Source organism: Puma concolor, chromosome E2 (assembly GCF_028749965.1).
Source record: "Puma concolor isolate L17-30 chromosome E2, mPumCon1.1.hap2, whole genome shotgun sequence".
In the NCBI taxonomy this organism is placed as follows: Eukaryota; Metazoa; Chordata; class Mammalia; order Carnivora; family Felidae; genus Puma; species Puma concolor.
This window is the reverse complement of record NC_141681.1, coordinates 21079932-21088864: the sequence shown is the minus strand read 5'-3', so window position 1 is coordinate 21088864 and position 8933 is coordinate 21079932. Positions and strand designations below refer to the sequence as shown.

At 43.3% G+C, this 8933-nt stretch overlaps 1 long non-coding RNA gene and 1 other non-coding gene across 3 annotated transcripts in view; both read right to left on the bottom strand.

The window, feature by feature from the left end:
• LOC147573425 (uncharacterized) overlaps positions 1-8933 on the bottom strand; it is a 783429-nt gene that overhangs the window by 185448 nt on the left and 589048 nt on the right. The window lies entirely within an intron of this gene.
• Positions 5526-5631, bottom strand: LOC112857605 (U6 spliceosomal RNA). Its single transcript, XR_003223335.1, has one exon. It is a non-coding gene; the product is annotated as a U6 spliceosomal RNA (small nuclear RNA).

The window sequence follows — 8933 nt, the reverse complement described above, 5'->3', positions numbered from 1 at the left end:
TTCACGAAGTCCTTTCCTACTTGAGAGTTTGGGGACTTGCTATTTCTTCTTTCTAGAGGATGAGCCCTCTGTTCCTCTGTCAACTGGTAGGTGAAACCCCACCTGTCAGCAAGGCCTCCCTGAAGAAGCTGTCCAGAGTCACCCCCCTAGAAGTCCTCAGCTGGCTCATGTCCATCCTGGCACCTGATGCCCCACGATCTTCCCTGTTTGTTACTCAGTGACGATTAGCCACTTTGTTCGAGTCTAAGTGCCTGAGGGTGGACACCTCGTCTGTTGTTTTGTTATATCCTGGTGTCGGACACATGATAGTTGTCCAATGTGCGTTTGATTAACAGATTAATCAATCAGCCAGCTAGACAATCCAGCAATTCAGACAGGCTGTCACTGTCTCCTCAGTGATTAAGTATTGAGATGTGTGGAGATTAAGGATGGCCACAGATGGTGTTGAAGAGCAATGATCTGTGTCCATCCCCTTGATTCCAGGTGGATTGTGACTGTTTGGTCAATAGAAGAATGTCAGCAGTGGCCTGTACCACTTTCCAAGCTTTAAGACACCGGAAGCTTTTTATTTTTTTTTTTTAAGTTTATGTATGCATTTTGAGAGAGAGATTGAGAACACAAGTTGGGGGGGGGGGTGCAGAAAGAGACGGAGAAAGAGAGAATCCCAAGCAGGCTCTGCACTCAAAGTGCAGAGCCTGATGCAGGGCTGAAACCCACAAACTGCGAGATCATCACCTGAGCTGCAGTTGGAGGCTTAACCGACTGAGCCACCCAGGCACCCCGAAGGCAGCTTCTATTTGCGAGTGCCTTGGGAAGCCCTGAACTGCCATGTAAGTAGTCAAGATACCCTGAGATGACCACCATCCTGAAGAGGCCATTGCTTCAGTCAATAGTCCCAGCTACACCCGCCCTCCCAGCGATCCCGGACAAGGCACAAAGTAAGTGAGTGAAGTCATTTCGGACCTCCCTCCCCCCAAAAAGCCCAGCCACCAGGTGAATATCAGTAGGTGACCTTAGCCAGTGCCATAAGGAGAAGAAACACCCAGCCAAGCTGAGCCCTGCCTGGATTTCCAACTGCGATAAAATGGGTGTGGCTTTTGGCTGCTAAATTTCAGCTTGGTTTGTTAGACAACAATAGATAATTGCAGTGGGACTCTTGTAGCCAGATGGTTTGGGTTCAAATCCTAATTGCATCAATTGTGAGCTAGCTGGCTGACCTCCTGCATATGGATTTTCCTGAAGCATCAGTAGCTGAATCCTCTGCCAAAGGGGCACGGTGGGATCTCCCACCCAAAGCGTTGTTAGGGGAGGAAGTGAAATCCATGTCAAGCACTTAGCACAGAGCCTGGCTAGGGACACCAAATATTGTTTGTATCTTCTTTGACACACCCTTCCAGCCAGGTAGAGCTCCTCTTTCCTATAGGAGGCAGGAGAAAAGAGATTCCAGGCATTTAAAGTGCACCACTCCCTTGCCATTAATTCATCCATCTGTCCCATCACCAAAGGGAAAAGTCCAAACTCATTAGAAGTTGCAAAGCTCTCGCCCTGCTTTCATTTGGTTCGGTGTCTCCACCCCCCGCCCCACCTCAAACCCTGTTTTCAGCCAGCCCTGTACACGTGCGTGCACCACTCCCAGAAGTAACAGGAAGGAAATGGATAAACATTCCCACAGTGAATCCTTCTGAGTATGGAGATTTCAGGCCTATTTCTTCCTTCCTTGTGATTCCTTTTGTATTTACTAAATCTTTTACAGCAAACACTTTATTTTCATAAAACGTAGTCAATATCACCAAAAACAGGAAGTGACAATTCCTTCTACTTGAAGATTAAGACACTATTTTATTTCTCTGTCTTCCTCATGCGATCTGCCTGAATATCTCTTATGTGATTGAATGAACGAATGCATGAATGAGCTCAAAGTAGTGCAAAGTTCATTGTGTATATATTTAGGTGGAGTAACCTACATTTATATACTGAATATATTTGTAAGAATATAAAGTTGGAAAGTTCTCTCTTTTTTTTTTTATTTGGGTTTCTTTTTTTTTTTCAAAGATACTCATTGGTGAAGCTTTTTTTTTTTTAAATGAAGAAACCCTTTTTGAAGTGACTAATCATACTGTAATTTATTCTTTTTAAGGCCAGAATGCCAGAGTTTCTTAAAATGAGTTTCTTCTTCTGTATCTATGTTTATCAACTAATGACAGGCTCTTAAACATTCATTTAGCAGTGAGAAATTTCCAAGACAGCGTGTTATATTCTAGTTAGAAGAATTCAGCTTAGCCAAATATATATAAACTGCTCGCACGCCAAAGGGAGAGGACATCTCCGGGAACACTAAACTACAGAGTGCAGATTTGTAGCCACAAACATTTCTTCTCTTGGGACAGCCAGTGAGCTGACTCCCCGTGGCAACAGCCACAGGCAGGCAGGGCAGATAAGCACCCATTTCTCCAGAAGTCCTTCTCTCCCTCAGTGTTTCTTTCCGGTGGCTAACTGGATGGATTCAAAGTGTTCCGTTTCCAATTCTTTCACGAATTTTCTAAATAGGTTACTAGTTCATGCGCTGGTTTTTTGTGCAGTCTTCGATTTACAAGCTCAGTTTAAACCAAATCAGGCCAGTCTGTGTGAGATGAATTCAATGAAGGTGGAAATTGCCTCCAAGTCCCTCCTGCCTCCAGTGCATACACAGCCTCTCCCAGAGCTCCTGTTTTGGATTCCTCATGCATTAGCCAGCTTCTTCCAACACGATAGCACAGCCGCCTTCCCCCTTCCTGAGTCTGTATGATCTCAGGAGATTTTTCGAATCTTTAAGTCAACCCAACAGGCTTCTTTTCTGGTCATTTCTCATCACTTAGAGCTATAAATATTAATCACAAGCCTCATATTTTAAAACCTCTTTGAGCATATTAACTATTTAGCCACATAAATCAATCCTCAACTAATCTTAGTGGTCCTTCATACTTTTTCAAGTTCCAGAACTTTCTATTTTAGCTGTCACTCTTCACTGCTTTGGCCACCACAGTTATTTCATACATTTTCAATCTAGCATGCCCTTCTTTAAATAAAAAGGAAGTGAAAGGCAAGGAGGGAGAGAGAGAGAAGGAAATGGGGGAAGAAGGAGAAAGGACAGAGGACAAAGAGGTGAACCAGTGAGCGACATAAACCCCTCGTGGGTCTGAAAGGTCAGGGCCTTGCTTCTGATTCTCCAAGCAGCCTCAGGCATGCCAAGCAAGCCGCTTAACCTCTCTGGGGTTGGCTTGGTTTAGAAAGTATCTCTAGCATCCTCCCACTGCAGACCCTATCCTCCCCACAGTAAAATCGAGAGTTTTCTCTCTTCATAGCAGAACATCTTTCTAAAGGGACTCCCAGGTAATACAAAGGTTGCTTTGTACCTTTTTCTAAGTGCTCACCAGAGCAGGTCAAGGACTGCAAGAATAGTGATCAAGATGGGCCCCAGTCCTTGTCCCAAGATTCACTAGTGGACACGAGCTCTGCGGGTGTAGTCTCTGCAGTGTGTTTCTGGGGAGCCCATTTACACACAAATTACCTTTCAGGGGTACCTCCTCGTTATACAGAAACCACATAGACAACCTAGGAGTACTTGGGGAAATCCTAATAGCACTGATCGCTTTGCACCAAGTATTTCCAAAAGGGATCGGCGGCAGGGGGAGGGAATAACACTGGCAACTAAGACAGCAGAGTCAGGTATGCCCAGTTCAAATACTGGCCCCTGCAGGTGTTCGCCATTAAGCCAGGTGCCTCACGGCCCTGAGAGGCATTTCTCTCACCTGTAAAGCACAGGGGCTTCTACATGACTCATCTGGTTGTTATCCAGAATAAAAGAGACAATGCTGCAGCATGTCCCGCTCTGCACCTGACTCATAGTTAGTGTTCAATAAATGTGAGCTTTTATCATTACCATATTTCGTCCATTCTGAGACACCATCGATCGGAAGTCAAAGCATCAATTTAATAACTTCTCAGGGGGAAAAACAATATATTAAACACACATTCCCATTTTAAGACATCACAATTTCAACAATATTAAAAGGTGAAAAGAAATGTGTCTTAAAAATCAATGAAATGTGGCCTTATTATTGTCACATTCTGGAACCATTTTAAGTCATTTGCTTGTTTACTTGCCTTTTTCCTGTTTGGTCTGGCTTCCCCTCAGGAGACACAGAAGTTTCATGAGAAAGAAGAAATAAATCCATGTTCGACACTGTGCTCCCAGTGTCCAGCACAGGTGTCGAAAAAATATTTGTTTGACGAGATGATTTAATGTTACCTTAATATGAGGGGCTATGGATTAAGGCCCCACTAAATGTCATTGCTTCATATAATGAAACTTTTCCTCATATCTTTGAGATCCATTCAACTTAGTTCCTTGGGAGAAAGGTTTGTTTGTCTGAACGTATATTTGTTAAAAACTGGCATTTTCCTTGAACTGTACATGCAAAGAATGAGGATGAAAACAGACAAGTGCACAGTGTCCACCGTCACCCCTGACACAGAGGTGGGAGTCACAACTCGCACTTGAAATTGAATACAAAGTTGGGGCACCTGGGTGGCTCAGTCCAGTTAAGTGACCAACACTTGATTTCAACTCAGGTCATGATCTAATGGTCTTGAGATCGGGCTCAGTGCCAGGCATAGCGTCTGCTTAAGATTCATTCTCTCTCTCCCTCTCCCTCTCTCTCCCTCTCTCTCTCCGCTCCTGGGTGTCTCAGTCGGTTAAGTGACAGACTCTTGATTTCGCCTCAGGTTATGATCTCAAGGTTCATGAGATCATGGGCTCTGAGCTGGCGCCACAGAGCTTGCTTGGGATTCTCTCTCTCCCTCTCTCTCTGTGCTCCTCCCCAACTGGCGCGCGCGCGCTCTCTCTCTCTCTCTCTCAAAAAATAAATTTAAAAAAAGGATCCTCCTCCTGCCCCTTCCCCGCTTTCATGTGTGCATGCTTGCTCTGTCTCTCTCAAAAGAAAAAAAATTAAATTAAAATAAATTAATTAATTGAAGAAATTCAACACAAAGCAATGGTAGGGTATAGGTTCCAGTCAGCCTAAAATACGCTGCCAGTTTGAATGTCTTTAGTTTCTGCAGATATGCATTAGACATTAATAAATATCAATTTATGGAATCAACTAAAATTTCCCCTTTCAATTTCCAAAAAAGAATAATAAACATTGAAGTAATCTCCCCAGGGCAAGTGACTTTTAATTGCACATTCAGAAATAAAAACATTCATTCAGTCAATCAGCAAGTGTTTATTGAGGCCCTTCTATGTGCTGGGTGTGCCACGTGCTGGGGGTGAGAAGCCTTCTGCAATAGTATGGACAGAGAAGACAAATGAAGGTGACACCCGCATATACAGGCCATTGTTCCATGTCAGGGAGAAAGCAGCACTGTCTCAGGGCTGTAGGGCCCAGGGTAAGGGGCAGGAGTGATTCTTTTTTTTTTTTTTTTTTTTTTTTTTTAATTCTCAAATTAGCTAACATACAGAGTAGTCTTGGCTTCAGGAGTAGATTAAAAATATGGAATGCTCAGGAATTTTCGTGTTATCCTCACACAGGGGCCGTGCTAATCTTCTCTGTGTCATTCCTATTTTAGTATATGTGCTGCCGAAGTGAGAACAGGAATGATTTTGAAGAGGAGAGAATGTCAGTCCCATCAGATGGCCTGGAAGTAGAAGGAACTTCCATCACCGATTCTGCATCCCTCCATCCCTTTCAGATTCCCTGCTGCAGAAACCAAATCCCAGGTCCGGGGACCTGCCAGACTCCAAGGGATATTCTAGGGTCTTATTGAAAATGAAATGGTTTCTTACTGAGAGGAAGTAAAGTTTTCTCACTTGCCTTGCAAATGAGGTAATTACACAAAGAAAAGTTACTTTTAACTTACCATGAAACCGTAATTCTCTAATAATTAATATAAACAGGAAATTGGGTCCTCTTACCCCAATCATGAGGAACTTGTTTGACAAGAGCCTGTTCCAGGGTGGTTCTCTTCTTTAATGAGGATGAGGACAATTCCTTAAAGAGCCCAGGGAATAGCCACACTATCTGAACAAGGAAACAAAAGGAACTGACTGATAGAAAAAGCTGTAAGCCCAGCCCTCAATAGATCAGGGCTGGATTGATCAGATGGACAGGATGAGTTCTAGGATGTCAGACTAGAACGTGTCTCTTCATGGAGACTGGGGCAGGAAGCGTTGTTGGAACACGATGGCACTGCATTAGTCTTCAACCATGAGAAGAAATTCAACATTGGCAGAAAGGAAGAAAGGCCTTGCCAGCCTGAGATAGCACTGGAGCAGCAAAGGAGCTAATCCAATATGGCATCAGTACACAGAGATGAAGGTGATGAAGAGGGAGATGCAGGCAGGAGCTCATTCAAAGTGGATCCTGATTCTACAAGGAGCTCAGAGTTGTGTTGTTTTGCTTTGCTTTGTTTCAATTGTATTGAGGATGAAAATTTTGAGGACAGTGACACAATCGGTTGTGCATTTCAGGAAGACTATTCTGGCAGTGCGGAAGTTCAGCTGGGAGAGATGGGAAAACATTGGAAGGAAACACAGTTATTGCAGTAATTCAGGCAATGGGTGGCAGGGTCAGACCTCAGAGACTGGGGAGATGGATGCCTGGGCCTCGGAGATCAACTGGATAAAGAGGAAGAGGTTGAGGAAAACCACCCCAGCCTGCTAGATTATTAGCATGAAGACCGTTACCCTCTTATGTTCACCAGAAGGAATGTCCTGGAACACTCACAGCAGCACTCTCCATGGTGGCCACTTGGAAGTTACCCAACACCCATGAAACACCGTACCACGTGGCTGTGAGACAGAAAGATCTCCAACAGAATGATCAACATGGGTGAATGCACAAACCAGACTGCGCATACGCTCACCAAACAGAAGAGCCAGAGTGTATGCTGTATAATTCCATTGGTGATAAGTTCAAAACCAGGCAAAATGACTGTATGGTGTCCAAAGTTATGATATGCCTTATACTTTGGTAGGAGTTCATGGCAGGTACTAATCGAGGGAACATGGGTATCCATTGGGTGAGTTCTGGTGTTCCAGTTCCAAGTTCTGGTTATATAGGTGTGTTTGCCATGTGAATATCCACCCAATTGTATACATATTATCTGTGTGTACTTTTATGCAAATATATTATACTCAAATTAAAAATGTACACAAAAATGAAATGATTTTTATTTGCAGTGCCTCCCGTACAAGATTAAATTTCAGTACAACATGACAGCAATTTCAGTTACAACAACAGCACCTTCGATTTGGGAATGTTAATCCTATGTGCTAGAGACTGGTAGGTGCTGACAGCAACCTGGGGAGATCAGTTTTAAACTCCTATTTAAAGATAAGAAAATGGAGGCACTGAGATGCTAAATAATGCCTAAATCCACCATCTTTCTCTAGAGATAGCCCCTTACCTTGGGCTGTCATGATTCCACAAGTGTTTCTAGAAATGTGGCTGTGATTATTCTATTTTAGGCATTGGATCTGCTATGTCTACATGACTTTACTTTTCCAGCATAAGGTAGATCTGTCACCCACGTACTTCCAAATATTTGGGTTATCTATGAACTATTTCAGTGCTCTGCATTGTGCTTACTTCCACAACCTCAGCCCTCTCCAGCATACACCTTCTTTTTGAAATTTTCAATCAAACAAATGAATTCAACCCAGAAAAGCAAACACATTTTGGATAGAACAGTCATCATTTTTAATCAGTTTTTGTGTTTCCCATATAAACCAGCAGCCCAGAGGTACTATTTCTGAAAGCATTTTGTAACAGAAGATTTTACCTGAGTGCTATTTAGTATTATCATTATTATCCCTGTTATTAATAATAATGATTTATAGAGCAGTTTGAGGAGGCATTGCTATTTATAAACCAGGAACACCAAGCCTGATTTGATACTTAAGTCAGCAAATAGGAAGAAAAGAGGCAAGAGGAGAAATTAAAACAGACGGCTGTATCTTGAGACATCTACCTTCCTTCAGGAACCAAGAAGCAGGTAATATGAAAGAAAAATTCAGCAGAAATGGAACCCAAGGACAAATATTTTCTCCACTAGGTCACCACCACTCTGTTGAAATTCACAGAGCCTAGCCAAAAGCCATAGTACCTTGAATGAATCAGCTTCAGACATGTCAATGACCCTGGAGAGTTTTCAAAGCAGTTCTACAAACAAGATTGCATGTGACCTTTGCAAGAATGCTGCGAAGTAGACAGGGGTGGCCTAACTTCACATCTCCACCCTGACCACACTAGTAAAAGCACTGAAATACAGGAGCACAACACCGTGTGGCAACATCACAAAAAAACACACTGGCCACGCTATCAGGTAAAAGCACCAGGACAGAAAGTGATCCCAAGGGCCATCTTATTGGGTGGTTCACAGACATTACTGACTAATAAAGCTTCGGGGGAATTTTGTGAAGGATCACAAAACTCCTGAGCCCCGTTCCAGAACTGAGGGGAACCCAAGAACTTATAATTCAAAGAAAAACTGTCCCAAAGAAATCATCATAGGAACAAAAGAACTTGGGTCTTCCGAATGATAGATTCCTTTGGACTATTGCCAAGAAGACAAAAAAACCATAAAGTTTAGGGGCGCCTGGGTGGCGCAGTCGGTTAAGCGTCCGACTTCAGCCAGGTCACGATCTCACGGTCCATGAGTTCGAGCCCCGCGTCGGGCTCTGGGCTGATGGCTCGGAACCTGGAGCCTGTCTCCGATTCTGTGTCTCCCTCTCTCTCTGCCCCTCCCCCATTCATGCTCTGTCTCTCTCTGTCCCAAAACTAAATAAAAACGTTGAAAAAAAAATTTAAAAAAAAAAAAACCCATAAAGTTTCACATCACATCCCTGTGAGTATCCAAACTAGCAAAGATAAAGAGAAAATCCTGAAAGCTCA